Source organism: Pristiophorus japonicus, chromosome 8 (genome assembly GCF_044704955.1).
Source record: "Pristiophorus japonicus isolate sPriJap1 chromosome 8, sPriJap1.hap1, whole genome shotgun sequence".
Lineage (NCBI taxonomy): Eukaryota > Metazoa > Chordata > Chondrichthyes > Pristiophoridae > Pristiophorus > Pristiophorus japonicus.
The window spans coordinates 99348449-99375048 of record NC_091984.1 but is presented as its reverse complement, the minus strand read 5'-3'; the positions used below and the strand labels follow the sequence as shown (position 1 = coordinate 99375048).

At 45.2% G+C, this 26600-nt stretch overlaps 1 protein-coding gene across 1 annotated transcript in view; it reads right to left on the bottom strand.

Annotated features, from left to right (window-relative positions):
* The window catches only part of ivns1abpa (influenza virus NS1A binding protein a), a 57254-nt gene extending 35657 nt beyond the window's left edge, over window positions 1-21597 (bottom strand). The window contains exon 1 of the mRNA XM_070887165.1: window positions 21593-21597. The gene's annotated coding sequence lies outside the window, so the exon portion shown is untranslated. The remainder of the gene's footprint in view (window positions 1-21592) is intronic.
* Between the last annotated feature and the right edge of the window lie 5003 nt (window positions 21598-26600).

Genomic DNA, 26600 nt, shown 5'->3' with positions numbered 1-26600 from the left:
TGGTTTGGCTCTCTCCCTGTTAACCCCCAAGTCCTTTTGCCACAACGTTGGGTAGTGGTTACTAGATTGGATGGTTTGATGATGCAATGGAGGTTCCAGTGGGTTCTGGATGTGATCCATGTGTGTGTCCCATGGCTACATACATCCATTTCCCCCCACTGCCCCCGCCCCACAGTGAGATCCTGCAGCTGGCCCATTACATTAATATACAGGATCGGACACAGTGCAAGTAAAAAGAAAGGAAAAAAAATCTTTTTACAGTTTGTATCGTGACACCTTGGTTCAGTGACTTACATTTGTTACGTTTTACAGTCGTGCGCCAGGATTAGGTAGAAATTGCATTTATGGTTCAGTCATGGTCAGTACTGAGGTAGCAGTACAGGTATGCGAGGACGCTAGTTCCAAAGCAACCGGACGGGGTCCTAATCATCTGATGGCGGCGCTACGCCCCCTGCTAACGGGGTGAGCTTGGTTCGCTCACCTAGCCAGGACTCAGGGCCTTTGCCGTTGCCTAGTGGTGGGCAGAGCCACAGATGTGTGTGGCCTCCCTGTCCTCCTTTGAAGGCTGCAGAGTCTTCTGCCTGCTCTCCAACGGTGTTGGGAACCTGGCTGTTTCAGGTCAAGTTTGGGGAACTCGTTGGTTCTGACCTTTCGCTCCCGGACATGGCCGAGGTAGCGACTGGGTCTGGGGGCTGCGCCGTCTCCACCCGTGTGGTGGGCAACAGTGGCCGACTGCGCGTATTGGCGCCGTTTTCGTTTCCAGGTCTGTGGCGAATAGTGCCATCGGGTGCCTGCAGCGTGGGATAGACGTGGGGCAGGGTATCAGGATCAGTGCCTTCACCCTGCTGAGGTCGCTCGCTTGCTACTTTTGAGGACGCTCTATTCCTGACATCTCGCAACAACATTTTGTTCTTTACATTAGGAATAGTACCGACAATTCGCAACAACATTTTCTTCACAATCTTAATCGGTTCGTTACATTAATTGCCATGCATAAAATGTCCTTTTAAGTTCAGTTGGTTGCAGGTCTCCTTTAAGAGAACCCTGCTGGCTTTACCCCAGTCAGATCCTTTGTTAGACACCACGTGTTGGTCCCTCAGCGTTGCACCTCGGGATATTGCTGTGGCCATCTTTATTTTCAGCCACGCTGCCCCTCGCTGCAGCAGGAACACCATCTTGCCTCTGTCCTCAAGGTCGACTGCCTTGATCCTTCCACTTCCACTGGATCTTCCCCATCCACCTTCTTCCGAGTAGTGTTGGACCATCACCTGCAACAATCCACAGAGGTAACTTTTGCACCACGCCATTATAGATTACACTTACATCCGCACTACCAAGGACTGGGATCATGTCCTCGGTGTAGGTGTGCAACTTTTCCTGTACTGGAACCAGCTCGCGTTGTTTTTCGTTCCATAGCTTCTCAAAGGCATCCTTGCTCATCACTGACAGGCGAGCTCCCGTTTCCACTTCCATGAAGACTGGAACTCCGTTTACCTCGACTTCCATCTTCACTGGAAGACAATCGGTAGTGCAGGTATACACTCCATACACTTCTTCTTGGGGTGGCCCTTCATGTTAGGCTTTGCATATGTACTCAGCAAACCAACACTGGTGAGCCCTATGGTTTCCTCCGCAATGCCAGCATGGTGCTACATGATTAGCACCCCTTGGCGGACTCTGAGTTCTGGAACCCTGAGGTCTGTGCTCTCTGCCCTGGACAGAACCACGTTCTACAGTATTGCCTGTGAAAGGCACCATTCTGTGTACAGTACTTGCCGGGTTTGAGTCCACAGGATGAATAATTTGCTTGGTGCTGCAGGTTGAGGTCATGAATGCCTGACTGATGGCTTTCTGCAGGTTGACTGTGGTGTTGGCAGATAATAGCTTGTGAAGGAGGCCCTCGTGGCCAATTCCTATAACGAAGATGTCTCGCAATGCTTCATTGAGGCGCGTGCCAAAATCACACTGTGCCGCAAGTCTCCTAAGGTTGGCATCATATTTTGCAATCTCCTGGCCCTCAGGTCTGCGGCGCATGTAGAATCTGTGCCTGGCTGTAAGGATGCTCTCTTTTGGTTTTAATTGGTCGCGAATTAGTTCAGTCAGCTCATCGTATGTCTTATCCTTGTCCTTCGTGGGTGCCAGCAAGTCCCTGACAAGGCGGTACACCTCGGGTCCACAACTGGTCAGCAATATAGCTTGCGCTTTTCCACCAATGTGTCCGTCTCCCCTGCCTGGTCGTTTGCCACGAAATATTGCTCGAGCCTTTCCGTGAAAGCATCCCAATCATCACCCTCTGAGAAGTCTTTTATTGTGCCAAAGGTAGGCATAATGTCGCAAGAAAGTCCTTATTCTCGTCACCAGTTATTATGTCTGTAATGTACTTATGAATGACTCCACGAGGCAATGTGTTGTACTCAAACTGTAGTGACCTTGGTCCTTTATTCCAAACTCCAGATAGAGGCACAATCATGGTGTGCAGCCTTTTATACTGGGCCCTGCCACCAGGGCAGGAAACCGGGGTCTCCAACAATTACACCCTCTAATGGTGCCAGCATGTATATACACAGAGTAAGCCTTATTGGTAGTACATCAGGTAAACAAGTCTCCATCCGATGCAACTACAGTGACTACACAGAGAGTATATCTATAGTCTGCATACACAACAATTTTGCTCAGTTACTCCATGTGGTAGCAAGCTCCACATTCTAACCATTCTCTGAGTAAGGAAGTTTCTCCTGAATTCCCTATTGGATTTATTGGTGACTATCTTATATTTATGGCCCCTAGTTTTGGTCTCCCATCAAGTGGAAACATTTTCTCTAAGTTTATCAAACTCTTTCATAATGTTGAAGACCTCTAGCAGGTAACCCTCATTCTTTTATTTTCCAGAGCAAAGAGCCCCAGTCTGTTCAGTTTTTCTTAATAGGTAAATCTCTTAGCTCTGGTAACATCATTGCAAATCTTTTTTGCACTTTCTTTTGTGCCTCTATATCCTTTTTATAAGATGGAGACCAGAACTGTGCTAAGTATTCTCACGTGTTGTACTGAGCATGCTGATTTCTGTGCTGCTGAATCATCTGTAGAATGTAATTGATAGGAATTGAACAGTGTGTGTTATGAGATTCGATAAATATCCTGCACTTCCAATTGATTAGCTTTAACAATTAGGGACAAGTTTCACACAGCTTTACTTGTTCGGTGATTTACCTGCTGTTGGATGCCTCCCTCAGGAGATTGACTGGGATTGGTAGAATCTGGAGTATAGTAAACTGTACATAATCAGTGGAGTTACTAGAGTTAATGCACCACATGGCCTTTCTTGTTCTATACTGTTATTATGTTACAAGTTTTGGGTGTGCCTTAGATATTCCCCCAGGTATAGTAGTGCTGCTCATTCCCGTAAGTGTTTTAATGGTGTTATGTTCAGAAGTCTGCTCGTACTGCTGAATATTTGATTACATGTTAGCATAACGCTGGGTTTAACTATAGGACCCCTGCTCCCTCTCTTTCTTTGTGATCTGACCTGGATTGTGTCCTTTGCATGTGTGCTTCAATCTTTCAGTCGGTGGATTGAGAAATACTGCAGTGAAACAAGCCAGATATGATTGAACTGCTTTATTTGTCAGACAGCAAATGAACATACTGAGTAACAATTGTAAACAAGTCTTGCTTACTTCACTCAATTTTAACTCATCTCCTTGAGGAATGAGAAAAAGACAATTATCCAGTGTGTGAGCCTGCTAATTTATTTTTGGCATTATCTACCTTTCTAGATAACTTCTAACTGGAAAACATGGCTCCTACATCTTAGCTCCCAGCTGCAGACCCAAGCCTGCACCTCACAATCTATTTTTAAAATCTGCCTTTCCATCTGTCCCTTTGTCCTTTTTATCCCTATGTTCTCACCATGTGGGAAATCTGCCCCCTAACTTCTTTTCAGCTCACTAATTCACCACTAATCTTGTCAGTAAAATCAACTGCCTCTAATCCCCACCCCCAATCGCTTGGGATGTTTGTCTAAAAAAATTGTCTTCTGTTATTCTCAAAATTAATAGAGACCTTAACAACATAAGAATTAGGAGCAGGAATAGGCCACTCGGCCCCACTTGCCTACTCCATCATTCAATAAGATCATGGCCAATCATCTACCTCAACTCCATTTTTCTGCACTGTCCCCATATCCCTTGATTCCCTTAATATTCAAAAATCTATCGATCGCTCTCTGGAATATACTCAAAAACTGAGTTTCCACAGCCCTCTGGGGTAGAGAATTCCAAAGATTCGCCACCCGCTGGAAGGAACACTTCGAAGATCTCCTCAACCGAGACTCTGCCTTTGACTCGAGTATCCTCGACTCCATTCCGCAGCATACTACCCGCCACCACCTCAGTAAAACCCAGCCCTGCATGAGGTAGAAAAAGCCATAAGACAGCTTAAGAACAACAAGGCTACAGGAGCGGATGGAATCCCCACTAAGGCACTGAAGTATGGCGGAGAGGCATTGTTGGCATGAATGCATGACCTCATCTCTCTCATCTGGAGGGAGGAGAGCATGCCAGGAGATCTCAGAGATGCAATGATCGTGACCATCTTTAAAAAAGGGGACAAGACTGCCTGCGGCAACTACAGAGGAATCTCCCTATTATCAGCCACTGGGAAAGTCGTCGCCAGAATCCTCCTCTCCCTGTGGCTGAGGAGCTCCTCCCGGAGTCACAGTGCGGATTTTGTCCCCTCCGGGATACAACGGACATGATTTTTACAGCACGACAGCTGCAAGAAAAATGCAGGGCACAGCACCAACCCTTGTATATGGCCTTCTTTGACCTTACAAAGGCCTTTGACACTGTCAACCGCGAAGGTCTATGCCACGTTCTCCTCCGTTTCGGCTGCCTCCCAAAGTTCATTACCATCCTCCACCTGCTCCACGATGACATGCAGGCCGTGATCCTTACCAACGGATCCATTACAGACCCAATCCACGTCCGGACCGGGGTCAAACAGGGCTGCGTCATCGTGCCAACTCTCTTCTCAATCTTCCTTGCTGCCATGCTCCACCTCACACTCAACAAGCACCCCGCTGGAGTGGAACTAAACTACAGAACCAGTGGGAACCTGTTTAACATTCATCGTCTCCAAGCCAGATCCAAGACTGTCCCAACCTCTATTATCGAGCTACAGTATGTAGACGACGCCTGCGTCTGTGCACATTAAGCAGCTGAACTCCAAGTCATAGCCAACATTTTCACTGAGGTGTACGAAAGCATGGGCCTTACACTAAACATTCGTAAGACAAAGGTTCTCCACCAACCTGTCCCCGCCGCACAGCACTGCCCCCCAGTCATCAAGATCCACGGCTGACATAAGACTCCCAAAGCAAGCGCTCTACTCGGAACTCCTTCACGGCAAACGAGCCAAAGGTGGGCAGAGGAAACGTTTCAAAGACACCCTCGAAGCCGCCTTGATAAAGTGCAACATCCCCATCGAGAGGGGGAAGTCCCTGGCCAAAGACCACCCTAAGTGGAGGAAGTGCATCCTGGAGGGCGCTGAGCACCTCGAGTCCCATCGCCGAGAGCATGCAGAGCCCAAGCGCAGACAGTGGAAAGAGTGTGCGGCAAACCAGTCCCAACTACCCTTTCCCTCAAGGACTGTCTGTCCCACCTGTGACAGGGACTGTGGTATTGGACTGTTCAGTCACCTAAGAACTAATTTTTAGAGTGGAAGCAAGTTTTCCTCGATTCCGAGGGTCTGCCTAGATGATGATGAAGAAGTTTTACCTCATCTCAGCCCTAAATGGCCGACCCCTTATGTTATATATGTGAACTTGTATTTACTCTGTACAGCCACCAGAGGGCTCATCCCCTGGAGTCCCAAGGGATCCCATAATCCCTTGGGAGCACAGGTATTTAAGGAGGCCTCACAGGTTGGAGAGGCACTCTGGAGACCTGCAATAAAAGACTAAGGTCATACATTACTTTGAGCTCACAGTGTTCAGTGACTCTTTCTCCATACATAACATCTTATTCTGAGACTGTGACCCCTGGTTCTAGACTATCCAGCCAGAGGAACATCCTCCCTGCATCTACCCTGTAAATATTTTGTATGTTTCAGTGAGATTATCTCTCATTCTTCTAAACTCTAGAGAATATAGGCCTAGTCTGCTCAATCTCTCCTCATAGGACAATCCCCCCATCCCAGGAATCAGTCCCTGATTGCACTCCCTCTAAGGCAAGTATATCCTTCCTTCGGTAAGGAGACCAAAACTGTACACAATTCTCCAGGTGTGGTCTCACCAGGGCCCTATATAATTACAATAAGATGTCTTTACTCATACTCAAATTCTCTTGTTAACCTCTTATACTCAAAGCCTCTGGCTTAGTGAGTTTGGTATGAGTCAATTGATTATCATTGCCTCAGTTTTAAGTAGACTGGCTTGTCTGGCTTTAATACACATCTTTAGTGCCGCGCCAACTAACAAATACAAAATCATAAATTATCACAATGAACAACATCAGGAGAGGTCACTTCTCGGCCCTCTTAAGTTGAGGAATGATGCACAGTATTGGGAGGAGGGAATAGAATCTACAGCACAGAAGGAGGTCATTCAGACCATTGTGCCTGTGCCATTCTTTGAAAGAGCTGTCCAATTGAGTTCCACACCCCAGCTTCTTCCCCAAAACCCTGCAAGTTAGTCCTCTTTGTGTATATATCTAATTGTCTTTTGCAAGTTGCTATGGAATCTGATTCCACCACTCTTTCAGGTAGTGCTTTCCAGATCTTAACAACCCTCTGTGTGAACAAAATTCTCCTCATTTCCTCTCTAGTTCTTTTGGCAATTATTTTAAACCTATGACCTCTGGTTACCAACACATGCCAGAGAAAACAGTTTCTCCCTACTTGCTCTATCAAAATCCCTCACAATTTTGAGTAGCTCTATTAGGTCTCTCCTTAACCTGTTCTGTCCTAAGGAGATTAATCCCAGCTTCTCCAATCCCTCCACATAACTGAAGACTCTCATCCCTGGTGTGATCCTAGTAACCTCCTCTGTACTGTTTGCAAGGCCTTGACAGCCTTCCTAAAGTGTGGTGCCCAGAATTGTACACAATAATTCAACTGAGACCGAACAAGTGATTTGTAAAGATTTAGCATGACTTCCTTGTTTTTGTGTTCATTGCCCCTATTTACAAAGCCAAGTATCCAATACACTTTCGTAACCACCTTATCAACTTTGTCTGCCACATTCAAATGTTTTGTGAATATGCACCCTCAGGTTATTCTGCTCTTGCACCCACTCAAAATAGTACCATTTAGATTATACTGCCGCTCCATGTTGTTTCTTCCAAAGTGCATCACTTCACACTTATTCACATTACATTGCATCTGCCATGTGTCTGCCCAATTCACCAGTCTGTCTCTGTCTTCCTGAAATCTCCTACTATCCTGCTCACTACTACGTTGCTAAGTTTTATATCATCCATAAACTTTGAAATTTTACTCACTATATCCAAATCCAGATCATTTATATACAACAGGAAAAGCAATGGTCCTAATACTGAGCCCTGGGGGACCCCACTGCATACTTCTCTCCAATCAGAAAAAACATCTGTTCACCACTACTCTCTGCCTTCTATCCCTTAGCCATTACATACCCAAGTTACCACCATCCCTTTAATACCATGTGGTTCTATTTTCCGAATAAGTTTGTTATGTGGTACTTCATCAAATGCCTTTTGAAAGTCATGTATACAATATCTATTTCACTACCTTCATCAACCCTCTCTGTTACTCCATCAAGGAACTCAAATCAGGTAAATCAGACACAAATGCCTTTAACAAATCTGTGTTGGTTGTCCCTTATTAACCCATGCTTTTCTAAGTGAGAATTAATTTTGTCCTTGACAATGATCCTTAGTAATTTTCCCTTCACTGATGTTAGACTGATTGACCTGTAATTACCAGGTTTATCCCTCTCCCCTTCTTTGAATAGGGCTGTAACATTTGCAATCCTCCAGTCCTCTGGCACTGGTCCCATATCCAAAGAGGATTGAAAGATTGTGGTCAGAGCTTTGGCTATCTCCACTCTAGCTTCCCTCAGCAACCTAGGATGCATCCCTTCTGGACCGGGTGACTTGTTAACTTTGAGTGATGCCAACCTATTTAGCACCTCCTTTCTGTCTATTTTTATCCTATCCAATATTTCTACTCCCCCTCCTCTACTGCAACATTAACTTCGTCCTCTTCTTTTGTGAAGGCAGGTGCAAAGTACTCTTTCAGTGTGTCTGTCATGCCCTCTGCCTCCACACAATGATTTCCTTTTTTGTCCCTAATTGGCCCCGCCATTCCTTTAACTATCCTTTTACTTTTTATATACTTATCACGGCCTGCATGTTGTCGTGGAGCAGGCGAAGGATGGTGATGAACTTTTGGGGGCATCCGAAACGGAGGAGGACGCTCCATAGACCCTCGCAGTTGACCGTGTCAAAGGCCTTTGTAAGGTTGAAGAAGGCCATGTATAAGGGTTGGTGCTGTTCCCCGCAACTCTTTTAGAGGAGACAAAATAAAGCATTTAAATCAAGTACCCCCCTATCTGGGGGGGCCACTCCAAACATTTTCCAATGCCCTTTTTTGTTTTTTTTTGTTTGCTGTTCCCTGCATTTTTCCTGCAGCTATCGCGCTGCAAAAATCATGTCCATTGTACCCCTTAGGGGACGAAATCCGTACTGTGACTCCGGGAGGAGCTCCTCAGCCACATGGAGAAGATGGTTGAGGAGGACGCTAACAACGACTTTCCCAGTGGCTGACCTTCCTTATAGGAATATGCTTGGTTTGTACCCGAACTATCTGTGCCTTGAGGACCTGCCATTGCTCATTTACTGTTTTCTTGACCAATCTTTATTTCCAGTCCACCTGTGCTGGATCCCTTCTCAAATCACAGAAATTGTCTCTCTTCCAGTTATATATTTTCACCTTTGATTTTTCTTTGTCCCTTTCCATAACTACTTTAATTATATTATGATCATTATTACCCAGATGTTCTCCTACTGAAACATACTCCATCAGTCCTACTTCATAAAAACCTACAAAAAGGGTGGGTAACTCAGTTAGAAAATAATATTAAGTATATTTGATGTTTGAATGAATTCACACACGTTTCAGAGTATAATTAGCCTATTTATTGTATAATGAGTAAAGCAGGCTTCCTGCACTGGGTTTAGTGAAGCTTGCTGTTATAGTCACACAGCAATTTCCATGCCACACACACACACCTTATTATCTTGCTTGCAAGGAACCTTTCATAATTCGTAAACAACAAAGGAAAAGTCAATTTATGAGAATTGAAATCTTTTATATCTATTTGGAAAAAGATGGATATTTTCAGGGTACCATTAAAATATGTGGGGAAGCTTTTCTATTAGAATTATGAAATGTGACTGTCATCTGTGCTACAATATTTACATCCCAAGTATTTTTTTTAATTCACAGAGATTGAAAGCCACAGCAATTGATTTTGTTGGTAAGAGAACCCGTAGGTTAACTCATTACTAAAACAGTCACACTACTGATGCATTTTCTATGAAATCTTAACGCAGTAATAGATAGGTAACTAACTATTTGAACTGCTTCAGATCATCTCAGTACAATTTATAGTTAGGTTCTTCTGCTGGCATTACCCACCAAGGCCACTGCCCCATTGGTTTTATCCCCTCTCGGTTGCTCTGCCACTGGCCAGACCAGCTGTGGCCACTCTCCCATTGGCCTTACCCACTGCAGTTGATCTTCCTCTAGATTTACCCACTGTGCCCACTCTCTCGCTGATCTCACCAGCTGTGACCACTGTCCCTCTGGTTAATTTTTTTGCTTCCCTCCCAGTTAATGAATATTAACTGAAACTCCCTGCTGCTAAACCTAGATCCCATGACGCTGGTTTCTTCTTGTCCATCAGTTTTACCTGTTGAATTCTGTGCTCCTTGAGGCTTTGGGATTGTTCTCTGCTGCTATTTGATGTATTTACAGTTTATCAACCAATAGCAGTGCAGAGAACGATTCCCAAACTTGAATGATTGTGGAATTCAAACATGTAACATCAGTAGGGCAAAACCAAGCAACATTGTGGGACAGAGCAAATTGAAACATTTCAAATTTGCAAATAAAATGTAAGTTTGCAATAGGATGCCCACCCCAGTAATTTAGACCTTTCGATTTAGCCAGACTTCATTTTTGGAATTCAAGTTGCCGTTTTTATTTTTGTTAGCACCTCAAGCTTTCAGTTTAAACAGATTATCCCTTTTTTAAACTGTTTGTGGTACCATTCTTCTGTAAAGGGAAGCAATATTTACCAATATTATCTTCAAGACAGGTGCTCCCAGATGACCTTGGAGTACCAATATGTAGTGTCTACTGATCACTCGAAGCTTCTGTGACTAGTGAACATCATACAACATTTTTGGCTGCCACATCTGGTTTCAGAATATTATGTTAATATTTTTTATTCATCTCTGTAGCAGTTTCAATTAACCAATCCTCCCTTGTTATCTGTAACATTTTCTGGAAGGAGAAGCACGTGTTGACTATGCTGGCTTTGCCCAAGCCCATCAGTCATTGGTTAGTTTAAATAGACTACTTCTTACAGTCTTCCTTTCTTTTTCACTTTCTCTATAGTTGCTCAGCATTGCATAAAAGTTGGAAGTGGGATGCTCATAGCTGGACAGATGAATAGCAGATCAACAAAGAAGCAGGAGGCGAAACAATTTTGGGCCCAAGTTTCCCCAGGAGTTGCTCCTTTTTTTTTGGAGCAACTTGATTTTTCTGGACTATCTTTTTAGTTGCAATTCTGGCTATTTAATTTGCGCCAGTGTCAGTGAGGTAGTTAGGTTTTTTTTCAGTTCAGTTTTTTTTTTCAAAAGGGGGCGTTCCTAGCCACTTACCCCTGTTTTAGGTGTTTGGCCAGCAAATAGTTGCTCCAAACTAACTTAGGCCAGCGTATGTTGCCACTTCTGTCCGCACAGAAAAACCTTACCCAGAGTTAAGGAATCTGCGCAAGTAATTACATTTAAAGCACCACCAAGCACCAAACAAAGCAGGAAAAATAATAAGCAATTAATTAACAAATAAAATAGAAGGAACCCTGCACTTAAAGCACCAAGACCAAAGTAATAAGCAATCAATAAATAAAAAATAAAAACATAGAAGGAACCCTGCGCCTAATGCACCAAGACCAAAGTAATAAGCAATCAATCAATCAATAAATAACAAATAAAAAAATAGAAGGAACCCTGCACCTAAAGCACCAAAATCAATCAGTAAATAACAAATAAAAAATAGAAGTCCTACCTTAGGGAATGCAGCGGGCCACCGATGAGGGAGCCCATTCGGCCAGGACAAGGGACGGTGTGCTTCGGTTCCCTCCCACACAGCCTGAACTGCATTTTTGCAGAAACGGCCTGCCAGGAGCTACTGCACATGCACGCATACTCTAGCGCGCATGTGCAGAGGTCCTGGCACTGTTTTCAGCGCCATGACCTGGCTCCGCCCCCAATCCATTGGGCCACGCCGTGCCACGACCGAGGAGAGGCTGGGGAGCGGCCAGAATACTGCCGTCTTTTTTCGGTGATCTTGGAGGCGGACAAAAGCGGTGCACCTCGGGTGAGGGTGCCAGAAAAACAGGTTAGGGAAACTCTAGCCCAATGAGGGGCAGACAGACAGAAAATGAGTGCAGAGATGAGCAGCACCATGGAAGATGGAAGGCAGTGAGTCAATATTTTACTAATACTGAGACTTAATTTACTTAATACTGGAAAAGGATGAATATTGTAATGAAGTCAATATACACATTTTTTTATTATTGAGAAACCAAGCTGAAGGATTTAAGTCTATAATGCAGGAGACCACCTAGTAACAAAGGCAAACCAGAGAAGATGAGATAAATATGGCAGCAGTGGTTGGAGCACATCTAGTTTGGATTTTAAAAGACTGAAGATTGTATAAGGAAATAAAGAGGGCGATAATGAATCTCGCAGTTCTGAAGTCCTGGGAAAGAATGGGCTGGAGTCCAAAACTGCGATGAATTTTTATTTCAGCATAGTGGGGATATAGGGAGCAGGAAGAGTGTTTGGGATGGTAACTTTGCAGCTTGGAAGGAACAAAATAGGAAATGCATAAGAGTACTGACCAATACATAATAGTACTGTACACAGTACACAAATTACATCCTTTGTGACTGTGACAAAGATAAACTATCCCTCCTTGTCCTTCTCGATGTGTCTGCAGCCTTTGACACGGTTGACCACTCCATATATTTAAAAGAGAGATGTGGCCCTTAGGGCTAAAGGGATCAGGGGGTATGGAGAGAAGGCAGGAGTGGGGTACTGAAGTTGCATGATCAGCCATGATCATATTGAATGGTGGTGCAGGCTTGAAGGGCTGAATGGCCTACTCCTGCACCTATTTTCTATGTTTCTATGTTTCTTCTAATCCTATCCTCCTCCAATGTCTCTCCATTATCGTCCAGCTGGGTGGGACTGCACTCGCCTGGTTCCATTCTTATCTATCTAATCGTAGCCAGAAAATCACCTGCATGGCTTCTCTTCCCGTCCCCACATCATTACCTCTGGTGTCCCCCCCAAGGATCTATCCTTGGCCCCCTCCTATTTCTCATCTACATGCTGCATCATCTGAAAACACGGCGTCAGTTTCCACACGTACGCTGACGACACCCAACTCTAGCCCACCACCACTTCTCTCGACCCCTCCATGATCTCTAAATTGTCAGGCTGCTTGTCTGACATCTAGTACTGGATGAGCAGAAATTTTTCCAATTAAATATTGGGAAGACCAAAGCCATTGTCTTTGGTCCCCGCCACAAACTGCGTTCCCCGGCCAATGACTCCATCCCTCCGCCTGGCACCTCTCTGAGGCTGAACCAGACTGTTCGCAACCTAGGTGTCATATTTGACCCTGAAATGTGCTTCTGGCCACATACCGTGGCATAACTAAAACCGCCTATTTCCACCTCCGTAACATTGCCCGTCTCCGCCCCTGCCTCAGCTCATCTGCTGCTGAAGCCCTCATCCATTCCTTTGTTTCCTCTAGATTTGACTACTGCAACGCACTCTTGGCTGACCTCCCACATTCTACCCTACATAAATTTGAGGTCATCCAAAACTCAGCTGCCTGTGTCCTAACTCGCACCAAGTCCCGCTCGCCCATCAAACCTGTGCTCACTGACCTACATTGGCTCCCGGTTAAGCAACGCCTCGATTTCAAAATTCTCATCCTTGTTTACAAATCCCTCCATGGCCTCGCCCCTCCCTATCTCTGTAATCTCCCCGCTCCCGCCCCCCACCCCCCGCCCCCAAGATGTCTGCGCTCCTCTAATTCTGCCCTCTTGAGCATCCCTGATTATAACTGCTCAGCCATTGGTGGCTATGCCTTCAGCTGCCTGGGCCCTAAGCTCTGGAACTCCCTCCCTAAACCTTTCCACCTCTCTACCTCTCTTTGCTTCTTTAAGATGCTCCTTAAAACTTACCTCTTTGACCAAGCTTTTGATCATCTGCCGTAATTTCTTCTTATGTGGCTCGGTGTCGAATTAATTTGTTTCGTCTTATAATTCTCCCGTGAAACGCCTTAGGACGTTTTACTACATTAAAGGTGCTATATAAATACAAGTTGTTGTTGTACATGTAAAATAGGGAAAGGTTAAAAAAGGTTGTGATCGAGGGAGAGAGAGGTTGAGGAGTGATGCTGTGAGAGAACATGAGAAAGATCAGGATTAATAACATTATCGATAACATATTTTACATACGTAATTTGATGTGTGCATATTAAATAAACATTATCAGCTGTAAATAGATGTCTCAAACATGTTAGACCGTAAATATGTAAACACAATAGCAATATTGTTAATATATCATGAAATGTATTTAAGATGAAAATAAAATTAATATATTGAAAGGAGAAATAATAGGAGAAGGAACAGTACTAAAATCATACCTTTTTATTTAAAACTGTATGAAATGTATACTATGGTAATTTAATTAAAATTAAATCAATACAATATTTAGAAAGATAGTTATATTTTATCAAAATTAGAGGAATGTTTGCAATCTATATAAACTACTTATAAAATCATAGAACACAATTTATGAAAGAATTAAAATGATATAAAATACAAATTATACATTTGTAAAATTTTCCCCCAATCTTCTTTTGCTGAAGAAATGGACACTTGCTGTGGTACTGTTTCATTTGTTTAATGGGTACCAGCATCATGCCCAAGGAGCCATAATTCACCTGTGCATCTAGGTAACAAGGCCTAGAAATTTGATCATACAGATCTCCTTTTCCGGGCACTGAACATGTCCAATATGGCCGACAGGAAGCACGCACGGATTTCCAGCAGGAATAGCGGCAGTTGCCATATCAGATCAGACTTCTCCGGTGATGTCAAGAGCACCCACCAAAAGAATTTAAAGAAGTGAATCCTTTTCCAATTTTAGTACTCCCCAGTACCTGATTTACCACTTGCTGAACTCACGCAGCAATACGTGGCGCTAATCAGCAGGAAGGACCCTTCACCAGCATTACATAAAGTGATTATGGAATACTTACAGGTTAGTTACTGCTATGCCTGGTTAACTTCTGGGTGTTTCTTGGTGTATTTTATCACAATTGAAAGTTCACTTTGTCTGCACAGAATGTTTCTGGTGTTGCACTGTTTATTGCTACCTCATAAATAGTTTGACTGCAGTCATGGGGAGTCTCATAGTGCTGCCTTTGGGGCTGGAGGACAAGGCGGAGCAGCAAGTAAGACAGCAGAGAGAAGATGCTGTTGCCACAAGATGGAGGAGAAGGTCACAGTACAGGGGACCATAGCCACAGCACGTGTTCAGTGAGTGCTTCTACATTAACTCAACTGAGAGCTAATGTCTCTGAGGTGCCTTCATTTCACCAACGAGGCTGTCACCGAGCTCGGTCACCTGCTGCAGCCACAACTTGAGCCTTGCACCAGGACACGGACAGCATTGCCAATGGTTGCCAAGGTCACTGTGGCCCTTAACTTTTATGCCATGGGTTCCTTTCAGGCTGCAGCAGGTGACATCAGCAACATATCCCAGTTCGCAGTTCACTGCTGTATTAGGGAGGTTACGTTGCATGCTCCTCTTAACCAACTTGGCAATTTTATAAATCATAAGGAATTTCATTTCCTCATTGTACAACTGGTTTGTGATCACAGGCAGTGCATCATGCAGTTCTAAGCCCGCTATTCTGGCAGCAGTCATGATTCTTTCTGTTCTCTTTGCCGCCTTTATTCCAACCAGGCCGTCAAGTTGCAGGCTGCCTACTTGTCAATAGGGATATTCCCTCCAGACATGGCTCATCACTCCTGTCAGGAATCACGGCACAGCTGCAGAGCAGGCCTACAAGAGCCATGTTGCCATCAAAAATATCATCTGCCTCGACCATTCTGGAGGAGCTTTGCAGTACAGGTGCAGCGTCCAAAATCCGGAGTTCCAGAATCCGTAAAATATTCTGGAATCCGGACCCGCTGACCCTGCCGACCTCGAGGTCCCGCCGCTGCCCAACCTCGGGCCTGGCCTCACCGCCCCTCACCTCGCCGCTGTCTGACCTCAGGCCTCGCCTCACCGCCCCTCACCTCGCTGTTGCCCGACCTCGGTCCTCACCTCACTGCCCCTCGCCTCACCACTGCCCGACCTCGGGCCTCACCTCGCCGCAGCTGCCCTTACCTCAGGGCCTCCTTGCCGGCCCGCCCGAGCACTTCCTCCTTGGCGGGGCCCCGCCCGACCAGCTATTCCTTGGCGGGTCCGCCCAAACACTTCCTCATCGGCGGGGTTCCGCCCAACCAGCTGTTCCTCGGCTGACGACCTTATCGATGGGGCCGGCAACCCAAACAGTTCCTCGGCAAGCAACCCCCCACCGTGGTGGGCAATGGCGGCCAACTGCGCGTATTGGCACCGTTTTCGTTTCTGGGTCCGTGGCGAATAGTGCCATTTGTCATGTATCTTACATTATTATATATAACTGTACCCTAACATGCTATACATGACTGTAATAAGATATGACCTGTAACCACCAGCATACCTTCCCACCAGGGGTGCACTTGCAAGAGACAGGTATATAAGCACAGGTCTCAGGCAAGTGCAGCATTCCAGAGCTGTGAAATAAAGGTGCAGGTCCAGAGTGACCTTGACTTCACTACATGCCTTGTGTGAATCTGTACTGAGGGGACAGGACTTTACACCATCGGGTGCCTGCAGCGTGGGATAGACCTGGGGCAGGGTATCAGGATCAGTGCCTTCACCCTCCTGAGGCCGCTCGCTTGCTACTTTTGGGGACACTCTATTCCCGACATCTCGCAACAACATTTTGTTCTTTACATTAGAAATAGTACCGACAATTCGCAACAACATTTTGTTCACAATCTCAATCGGGTCGTTACATTGATTGCCATGCATACAATGTCCTTTTAAGTTCAGTTGGTTGCAGGTCTCCTTTAACCCAGTCAAATCCTTTGTGAGACACCACGTGTTGGACCCTCAGCGTTGCACCTCGTGATATTGCTGCGGCCATCTTTCTTTTCAGCCACGCTGCCCCTCGCTGCATCAGGGACGCCATCTTGCCTCTGTCCTCGAGGTCGACTACCTTGATCCTTCTCTTCCGTGATTCTGCCACAAAAGCTGGAAGAGTGCCTGTGAATTCGATCTTCCTCCCCAGGAGTCCTGCCACTGGAGTCGGGAAGGTACTTTTAGGTCGTTCCGGTCGCATCATTGCCACGCAGTTATGATGGACGGTCTGTGCCTCAGGTGCTGTGTTGGTCTGTTCCCTGGTGCCTGGCCCAAGCGAAGGTGAGGTTTTGCTCTGCCTCTGGGCACGAGGGACATCGATTGCTGGAGTGAAGAGGTCTTCCCATTTCCACTGGATCTTCCCCATCCACCTTCTTCCGAGTAGCGTTGGACCATCACCTGCAACAATCCACAGAGGTAACTTGTGCACCACGCCATTATGGAATACACTTACATCCCCTTTCCGCACTCCCAAGGACTGGGATCAGCTCCTTTGTGTAGGTGCGCAACTTTTCCTGTACTGGAACCAGCTCGGGTCGTTTTTCATTCCATAGCCTCTCAAAGGCATTCTGGCTCATCACTGACTGGCTCGCTCCCATGTCCACTTCCATGAAGACTGGAACACCGTTTATCTCAACTTCCATCTTCACTGGAGGACAATCGGTCGTGCAGGTATACACTCCTTACACTTCTTCTTGGGGCTGAGCTGCCTCTCTAGCCAAATCATCGTACTCCCCGCTGGATTCAGTCATCTACCGACTCCTCTGCTAGATTGTGAGTCGTATTTCTTTTACACATACGCTGGAGGTGGCCCTTTGTGTTACAGGCTTTGCATACGTACTCAGCAAACTGACACTGATGAGCCCTATGGTTTCTTCCCCAACACCAGCATGGTACTATTCGATTAGCACCCTTCGGCGGACTCTGAGTTCTGGAATCCTGAGGTCTGTGCTCTCTGCCCTGGGCAGAGCCACGTTCTACAAACTTGTATGTGAAAGGCACCATTCTGTGTACAGTACTTGCCGGGTTTGCGTCCACAGGATGAATAATTTGCTTGGTGCTGCAGGTCGAGGTCATGAACGCCTGACTGATGCTGATGGCCTTCTGCAGGTTGACTGTGGTGTTGGCAGATAATAGCTTGTGAAGGAGGCCCTCGTGGCCAATTCCTATAACAAAGATGTCTCGCAATGCTTCGTTGGGATGCGTGCCAAAATCACACGGTGCCGCAAGTCTCCTGAGGTCAGCAGCATATTTTGCAATCTCCTGGCCCTCAGGTCTGCGGTGAGTGTAAAATCTGTGCTTGGCCGTGAGGATGCTCTCCTTTGGTTTTATTTGGTCGCAAATTAGTTCAGTCAGCTCATCGTATGTCTTATCCTTGGCCGTTGTAGATGCCAACAAGTCCCTGATGAGGCGGTAGACTTCGGGCCCACAACTGGTCAGCAGTATAGCCTTGCGTTTCTCCGCCGATGCGTCCGTCTCCCCTGCCAAATCATTTGCCACGAAATACAGCTCGAGCCTTTCCGTGATGGCATCCCAATCATCACCCTCTGCGGTTTTTTAGTGTGCCAAAGGTAGCCATAATCGCATGAAAGTCCGTATTCTCGTCACCAGTTATTATGTCCGTAAGATACTTATGAATGACTCCACGAGGCAATGTGTTGTACTCAAACTGTAGTGACCTTGGTCCTTTATTCCAAACTCCAGAGTGAGGCACAAGCATGGTGGGCAGCCTTTTATACCGGGCCCTGCCACCAGGGCAGGAAACTCCCGGTCTCCACCAGTTGCACCCTCCAGTGCTGCCAGCATGTATATACACAGTGTAAACCTTATTGATAGTACATCAGGTAAACCAGTCTCCATCTTATGCGACCACACAGTGACTACACAGAGTGTACATCAATAGTCTGCATATACAACAACCACCATCTGATTGCCTTCCTTCAGTCCAACCTTATGGGTCTTGACCTCACTTCACTACAAATATAAGCACCAACTTCAAATCCAGAATCAAAATAAAATATATAAAACAACTTGATTAGATCTCTAGCTAACAGTTAACACAAATAATTAAAAATTACTAATTTGCTAGCCCTCAATGCCTGTCTTGGTTCTTTCTCTATCCTAGTGCTCTTACAAAATGTTTCCCCAACAGATTGGAAGATGGAAGGCTGCTGATCTTCCATTGAGTACACTTCAGATGGCAGTGGAGGATGACCTCGAGCAGCTCTGGAAAATAGTACCCGCCTGAACTGCTGCCATGGAATCTGTGAGAGCTGTCAGCAGAGGCTCCATCATGGTGGGCGCTACTGTCGTGTTGATGGAGCTGACCGGTCAATCCATGTTGGACAAAATGGTCTCCATGCTCTGCACAAAGCCCCGACACAAGTTGGAGCTGGATTCTTCCATATTCTGAGCGATCGCTGGCAGGTTGCCCAGTGCACTTAGTATTTTGTGGTAGATGCCCATCAGCCTTCTTCGGTCGGCTGGGCCTTTTGAAGTCTGCATCTGAATCCTCTGCAGCAGAGCTAGTATGTGATCTTATCTTCCAGTGAACTGGTACCTGTGACATCCTATCCCGGTGTCTTAACTCTGGCACATCTGTGTCTGATGCTTCACCATATGAAGACTCCTCGTCTAGTCTAGCCTCTAAAGTACGCATGGTGCCAATCTCTGAGTTGGTCCTTGCGAGAGTGAGATCGTGTAACGCTGCATCATCAGGAAGGCAGGTCTCCTCTTCCCCCACTGACAGAGATAGCTTCACATTTCCAGTACCTGAAGTGAAAGAGTGGGCCAAGGGTTAATTTTATGTGTGAAAAGAGAGTGGTGAAACAGAAGTGGCTGCTGAAAGCAGCTGCAGTTTATCATGTGGTGAGTGTAGGGTGAGATAGAAGTAATAAGGGAAAAAGAGGATAAAGTGTGACAAAACCCTGCCCAGGGTTGCCTTTCACCACTGTCGTGACTCTGCCCCTGGCCGTGATAGCCATCACATTTTTTTCAAGGTGGGAGAGGGTGTGTAGACAGGCGGGGCATATTCAGGTAGCAGCCTCCTGTTTTAAGTTCCACACAACCTTCTCCTGCAAGAAAGAATGGGGTGTGTTAGTGAGAGTCTTATAAGCTGTTTGGAGAATGTGCCTATCATGCTAGAATAGCTGGTGTGCTGTGTGTAAGATGTGAGGTATGGGGAAGTGAGATTTGAAATAGTGGTGAGTGTGAAAGTGAGGAAAAGGAAGTGTAGTGAAGTGTGATTGCAGGATAGTGAAGGGAGACGGGGACGGTAGTATTGTGAGTATTGGAAGTAGTGAGACTGTAGGTCGTGAAGATGTGAGCAGAGTAAGAGAGCGGTATATTTTACTTTGCCATCCTTGTGAGGCCATTGAACTTTTGGTGGCATTGCAGCAGCCATATCCTTGGAGCTAAGCTCCTGGCATTGACTTGCTCTGCCACCTCTTCCTGCTGTCAACAGTGTCGATGCCTGGAGGCCGTCCTGCCTCCTTGCAGAAAGAGGATGTCCCTTCTCCTGTCCACTGCTTCCACCAGGGCTTCCAAGGCAGTATCGGTGTAACTGCAGCTATGTTTCTCTTTAAAAGCTTTCCCTGTTGTCTGCAGCCAGAATGCACCTCCCCTTTAAGAGATGCTAGCTGCCCTTAAGTGGCATCAGAAAGGCCCGATATCCGGCCGCCCAAGCAGGCGTGCAGCCAATGAATTGTGGCGCAGGTAATTCTGACTGCTCGCCTGACTCATGGTAAAAGGCAGGCAGCACAGAAATGAAGTGTTCCTGAATCAACACTAACAGGTGCGTGCAGTGTTTCTGCACACGATCAAATTTCAAGGCCGAAGTGTCAGCAGGCAATGTAATCATGGAGAACATTACATTCCTACATTTGTATTAGTTTACATGTGGGGAGAGCTGTGCCAAGCTGACATATGTTTGACATTTTCTGTGTTACAAGGACATTTGATCCCAATCTCTGTGTAGGCTGATTTTGAAGTTGGTGGATGCACTGTTCCATGCATAGGCCGCATGTCCTAACATCACAGTGTCACAATACACCAACGTTGGGATGTATTGTTGTGATGGTGCTAAATTTATTTTTCTGGCTGCTTTTCATGCTTTCTTTACAAGATCCCTTTGAGCAGTTTCTACTTTTTAGTCTTACTCCTAATAATCGTGCGGTCTATTCATGAGACTTATGTGGTAAAATAACCATTGGGAATTTGGAACCGTGGTGGTCTTCTGCATCAGTCTGCAATACAGGCATGTTGGTTGATGCACTGAATTCGCTCAGCAAGTTTAATAAGCCAGAGGAAGAGGCAGTTCAAATGCCAGAACACAACATGTATGAAAATCATGGATCTATATCGGCTTTAGGATATAAAGGCTCACTTCAGTTATTTGAAGATCAAAACTCAGGCATTTTTAACAATTTGAATATACCAAGGATATTCTCAGATGAATAAGATTGCAAATTTCTGAGCAATGCAAAAACTATAGGGCAGTAATAGTAGGGGATTTCAACTACACTAATATTAACTGGGATAAAATTAATGTAAAAGGTGCAGAGGGTGTGGAATTCCTAAAATGCATTCAGGAGAACTTTTTTTAGCCAGTATGTAACAAGCCCAACAAGTAAGGGTGGTTCTGGACTTAGTTTTAGGGAGTGAAGCTGGACAGGTGGAAGGGGTAGCAGTGGGAGAGTATTTTGGTGGTAGTGATCATAATTCAGTTAGATAGAGTAGTTATGGAAAAGGACAAAGATAGACCAGGAATAAAAGTTCTCAATTGGGGAAATGCCAATTTTACTAAGCTGAGATGGGATTTAGCCAAAGTGGACTGGAAACAGCTACTGAAGGTAAATCAGTGTCAGAGCAGTGGGAGGCATTCAAGGAGTTTCAGAGCAAGTATGTTGCCTTAAAGAAAAATAGCGGGACTAATAAATCTAGAACCCCCTGGATGTCACGGGACATACAGGGTAGGATAAAGAAAAAAAGGGAGGCTTATGACAAATACCGAGGGCTTAATACTGCAGAAACCTTAGAGGAGTATAGAAAATGCAGGAGTGCAATTAAAAAGGAATTCTGGAAAGCAAAAAGAGAGCATGAAAATATTTTGGCAAGCAAAATCAAAGAAAACCCAAAGATGTTTTATAAATACATTAAGAGCAAGAGGATAACTTAAGTTAGAGTAGGGCCTATTAGAGACCGTAAAGGTAATCTGTGTGTGGAGGCGGAAGACGTGGGTATGGTTCTTAATGAATACTTTGTATCTGTTTTCGCAAAAGAGAGGGGTGATGCAGACATTGCAATCAGAGAGGAGGAGTGTGAAATATTAGATTAAATAAATATAGTGAGAGAGGAAGTGTTAAGGGGCTTAGCAGCTTTGAAAGTGGATATATCCCCAGGCCCAGATGAAATGTATCCCAGGCTGTTATGAGAAGCAAAAGAGGAAATAGCAGAGGCTCTGACCATCATTTTCCAATCCAATCTGGCTACAGGTGTGGTGCTGGAGGACTGCTAACATTATACCTTTGTTTAAAAAGGGAGAAAGGGATAGACCGAGTAATTACAGTCCAGTCAGCCTAACCTCGGTGGTGGGAAAATTATTGGAAAAAATTCTGAGGGACAGTCACGGATTAATCAAGGACAGTCAGCATGGATTTGTTAAGTAAAGGTCGCATATGACTAACTAACTTGATTGCATTTTTTGAGGAGGTAAGAAGGAAGGTTGATGAGGGTAGTGCATTTGATGTAATGTATATGGATTTTAGCATGGCTCTTGATAAGGTCCCACATGGCAGACTGGTCACGAAAGTAAAAGCCCATGGGATCCAGGGCAAAGTGGCAAGTTGGATCCAAAATTGGCTCGGAGGCAGGAAGTAAAGGGTAATGGTTGATGGGTATTTTTGTGACTGGAAGGCTGTTTCCAGTGGGATTCCACAGGGCTCAGTACTAGGTCCCTTGCTTTTTGTGGTATATATCAATGATTTAGACTTGAAAGTAGGGGTTATGATTAAGAAGTTTGCTGATGATACTAAAATTGTCTGTGATAATGAAGAAGAAAGCTGTAGACTGCAGGAAGATATCAATGAACTGGTCAGGTGGGCAGAACAATGGCAAATGGAATTCAATCTGGAGAAGTGTAAGGTAATGCATTTAGGGAGGGCTAACAAGGCAAGGACATACACATTAAATGGTAGGACACTGAAAAGTGTAGATGAACAAAGTAACCTTGGAATGCATGTCCACAGATCCCTGAAGGTAGCAAGCCAGGTAAATAAGGTGGCTAAGAAGGCATACGGAATACTTGCCTTTATTAGCCGAGGCATAGAATACAAGAGCAGGGAGGTTATGCTTGAACTATATAAAACACTAGTAAGGCCACAGCTAGAGTACTACGTGCAGGTCTGGTCACTACATTACAGGAAAGATATGATTGCACTAGAGAGGGTACAGAGGAGATTTACGAGGATGTTGCCTGGACTGGAGAATCTTAGCTATGAGGAAAGATTGGATAGGCTGAGTTTGTTTTCTTTGGAACAAAGGAGGCTGAGAGGAGACCTTATTGAGGTGTATAAAATTATGAGGGGTCTACATAGAGTGGATAGGAAGGACCTATTTCCCTTATCAGAGGGTTTAACAACCAGGGGGCATAGATGTAAAGTAATTGGTAGGAGGTTTAGAGGGGATTTGAGGGGAAATTTCTTTACGCAGATGGTGGTGGAGGTCTGGAACTCACTGCCTGAAAGGGTGGTAGAAGCAGAAACCCTTACCACCTTTAAAAAGTACTTGGATATGTACGTGAAGTGCCGTAGCCTACAGGACTAGGGACCAAAAGCTGGAAAGTAGGATTAGGCTGGATAGCTCTTTGTTGGCCGGAGCGGACATGATGGGTCAAAATGGCCTCCTTCTGTGCTATGAATTTCTATGATTCTATGAAATAGTAAGTGCTGGAAATACTCTGCAGGTTAGGCAGGATTGCATATATAGGATTGCATATATATTGATTTGAGAGTACAATATTTTAAACACTGACAAAAAGACTGATTTGCATTTCTATAGTGTCTCTGAAACATATCAAACAGTTTCACATAAACTGGAGTGAAGTGCACACATTTCTGGGCTTGTGGGGGGTACAGGGTGTAATCCCTGTCCCTCAATGGTAAGGCTCAATGCGCCCCCGATATTAGGCTTAAAGCCTCATTTCCGTGGAGCTGGCAAGCTTTGCATAGCTGCCATCATTGACGTTCAGGCCACGGCTGGCATTGCAACGGCTCTCAGGTAAGTGAGGAAGGGTGGGAGAACGAGTCTTGGGCTGGGATTTGGCGATTGGACCAGAGGGTGGGGTAGGTAGCCATGGGGTGAGTGGCCTGCGTTCATTTAATGTAGGGTCAGGAGGAGCAGTCTTCCCAGCTCCACATTCACGTAAATATGGAGGCCTTCCTGATGGTTAGCGCCACATTGTGTTGTGCCAGGGCAGGACTTAGCAAATGAAGTGCTAGGGGGGTTTGAAAATCGAAGATACGCAGGACCCTCTTTTAAATAAATAATTCTGCCCTTTAAATGTTCCCGACGTGCACCCCTGCCACCAGCGCATCCACCTGATTCAATACGGATCAGTCCAGAAATGCGCGCTCACTTCCGGCTCGCCATATTGGGAGCTTAGTAGGCCTGATAGTACCTGAAAAATGGTTGCTGAGCAACCAAATTTCTACTTCTTATTGATGACTGATGTCATTACCAATTACAATATAGCATGTGCCCCCTTTTTAAAGGGGCACAACCAATAAAACTGTAAACTAAACAAAATTTAAAGGAAACTTAAAAAATTAAATCAAAATTCTGTTTTGGGGGAGTGATGTAGCACTCCAGTCCCTCTGGTGCCCACCAGTCGCAGAAGGCCCCCAATGCGCAGGTGGATACCGTGTGCTCCATCTCCAGGGACACCCGGGCATGAACGTAGCCACGGAAGAGAGGTAGGTAGTTGGGCCGAATGACCCCCTCGATTGCCTGCTGCCTGGATCTATTAATGGCCACCTTGGCCAGGCCCAGGAGCAGTCTGAGAAAGAGGTCCATGGACTTTCCCGCTCCCTTCTGCAATGGGTGACCAAAGATCAGGAGCGTGGAACTGAATTGTAGCCAAAAATTGAGGAGCAGCCTCTTCCAATAGTGGAAGAGGGGCTACAACCTCTCACACTCCATGTATACATGAAACATGGACTCCTCCAGGCCGCAATTAAATTTCTAGGCCTTTGTGTCCAGTTTACATTTTAGACATGTCTCGAACGACCCACTCAAGTAATAAACCCTAGTAAAAAGGCAGATCAACATTGATATTTTTAAGAATGGAGGGAAATATGTATCTACTAAATATGCAACCCTATGTGCTTTATTTGAGAAGAAATTTCAAAAGTGCCAGCACTTTCAGACAGGGCAGCATAAGAACAGCTTTTAGTACATGCACAACAATTCCAGGGAGTGTTTGACACTGAATGGCTGTGCAACAGGAAAATCTCTCTCCCACACACCTGATAAACACTTTCCCTTGCAGAATAAAGCAAGCATGAGTGGCATTTTGAAATAGTTGGCAATGTCTGATTTTCAAAATATTTTAAATCCTAAATAGAGCAATAGAGACAGACATACCTTTCCTCCTGTGACTATATTCTCCTTGAGATCCCAACTGGCACAAATCTGAAAGATTGTTTGGACACACGATGGGCAAGATTTCAGAATCTGTGGGATTGTTAGTGACATCAGTGGAAACAGTGGACACCCCCTGAAAAATGGTACTTTGCCAACAACTTTGAGAAAGCTCGGTGCAGTGAATAACCCAAAGATCCATTAGGAAGGATAGCTAAAGAAAGGATTTAATCTGATCATAATTCATCTGTTAATAAGCCAATTTATGTCTATGCATGAGGGATTTGCTTGTGGATAGTCTTTAACAGCAGACAGATTAGTCACAGTGGCGTCTAAACAATCAGCTAAACACAGTGGTTATGTAATTTTTCCCCCCTCAGTTTTTTCCTCCTCTGAAGTCACTGGGGGTACTTTTGACATTGTGCGATAGTGTAGCAAATTGACAGTTTGTTTAACAACTCTCCTGTTTTTGAAATTTCAGCCACACGTCCATTTTCCATGTGCAAGCGGCGACAGAGAATGTAGGGGCCTCACAGCTGTAACTTTTATTGCTGGCGGGATCACAGCTGCACCCAGTCTTGTCCTCACCTGATATCCCTAAAGCTGAGTGTAGAATTCTCGCAGACTTTGTCACGATCTTTCACTCTAACTTGGGTGGAAGGTTGACAGAATCCCCAGAGAAATAGCATACACGGCTTTTGACACTCTTTCTCCAGGGTGTCCGCCCAGCAACCCTTGTTGGAAGTACCTGTGCGTGAATGCTGCCTGATGACAGGATCGGTCTAGACTGTGACAAATAATACGTCAGCAATGTCTAGGTTCAGAACTGAAGAACGAGTAAGGCACCAGATGACAACTCGCACCCAATGGACCACACCCCAGCAAGTGGTCAACAACTTCACCAGAACAGGAGAGGAGAAAATTAGGAAATAAAAAATAGATTCAAAATCCTGGTTAAGGATGTACATAGTTATCAGACTGGGTGATACAATGGGTTGGCCATTGACTTTCCATCTCTGGCATGCAACAACAATTTGTATTTATATAGCGCCTTTAACATAGTAAAATATCCCAAGGCTCTTCACAGGAGTATTATAAGACAAAAAAAATGCAGGTTCAAATCAGGCCTAGCTGATTAAATGAAAGTCTGCTTTGCTAATTAGAAGGGTCCAATATGAAATGAATTGGGACAGCCACAATCAAGTTCCTAGTGTGCATAGGCCCACAGCATAAAATTGCCCAAAATGTAATGCTAATTATTGGCAATCTCACCTATTGGTTCAAAAAATAAATAGAAAAATGTCTCACGGGTGCAGCAGGAGATTCTATATATATGGCTAAGCGGGGTGTTAGTGTCACTAGCTCTTGAAGTGCTGGTCTCACGCA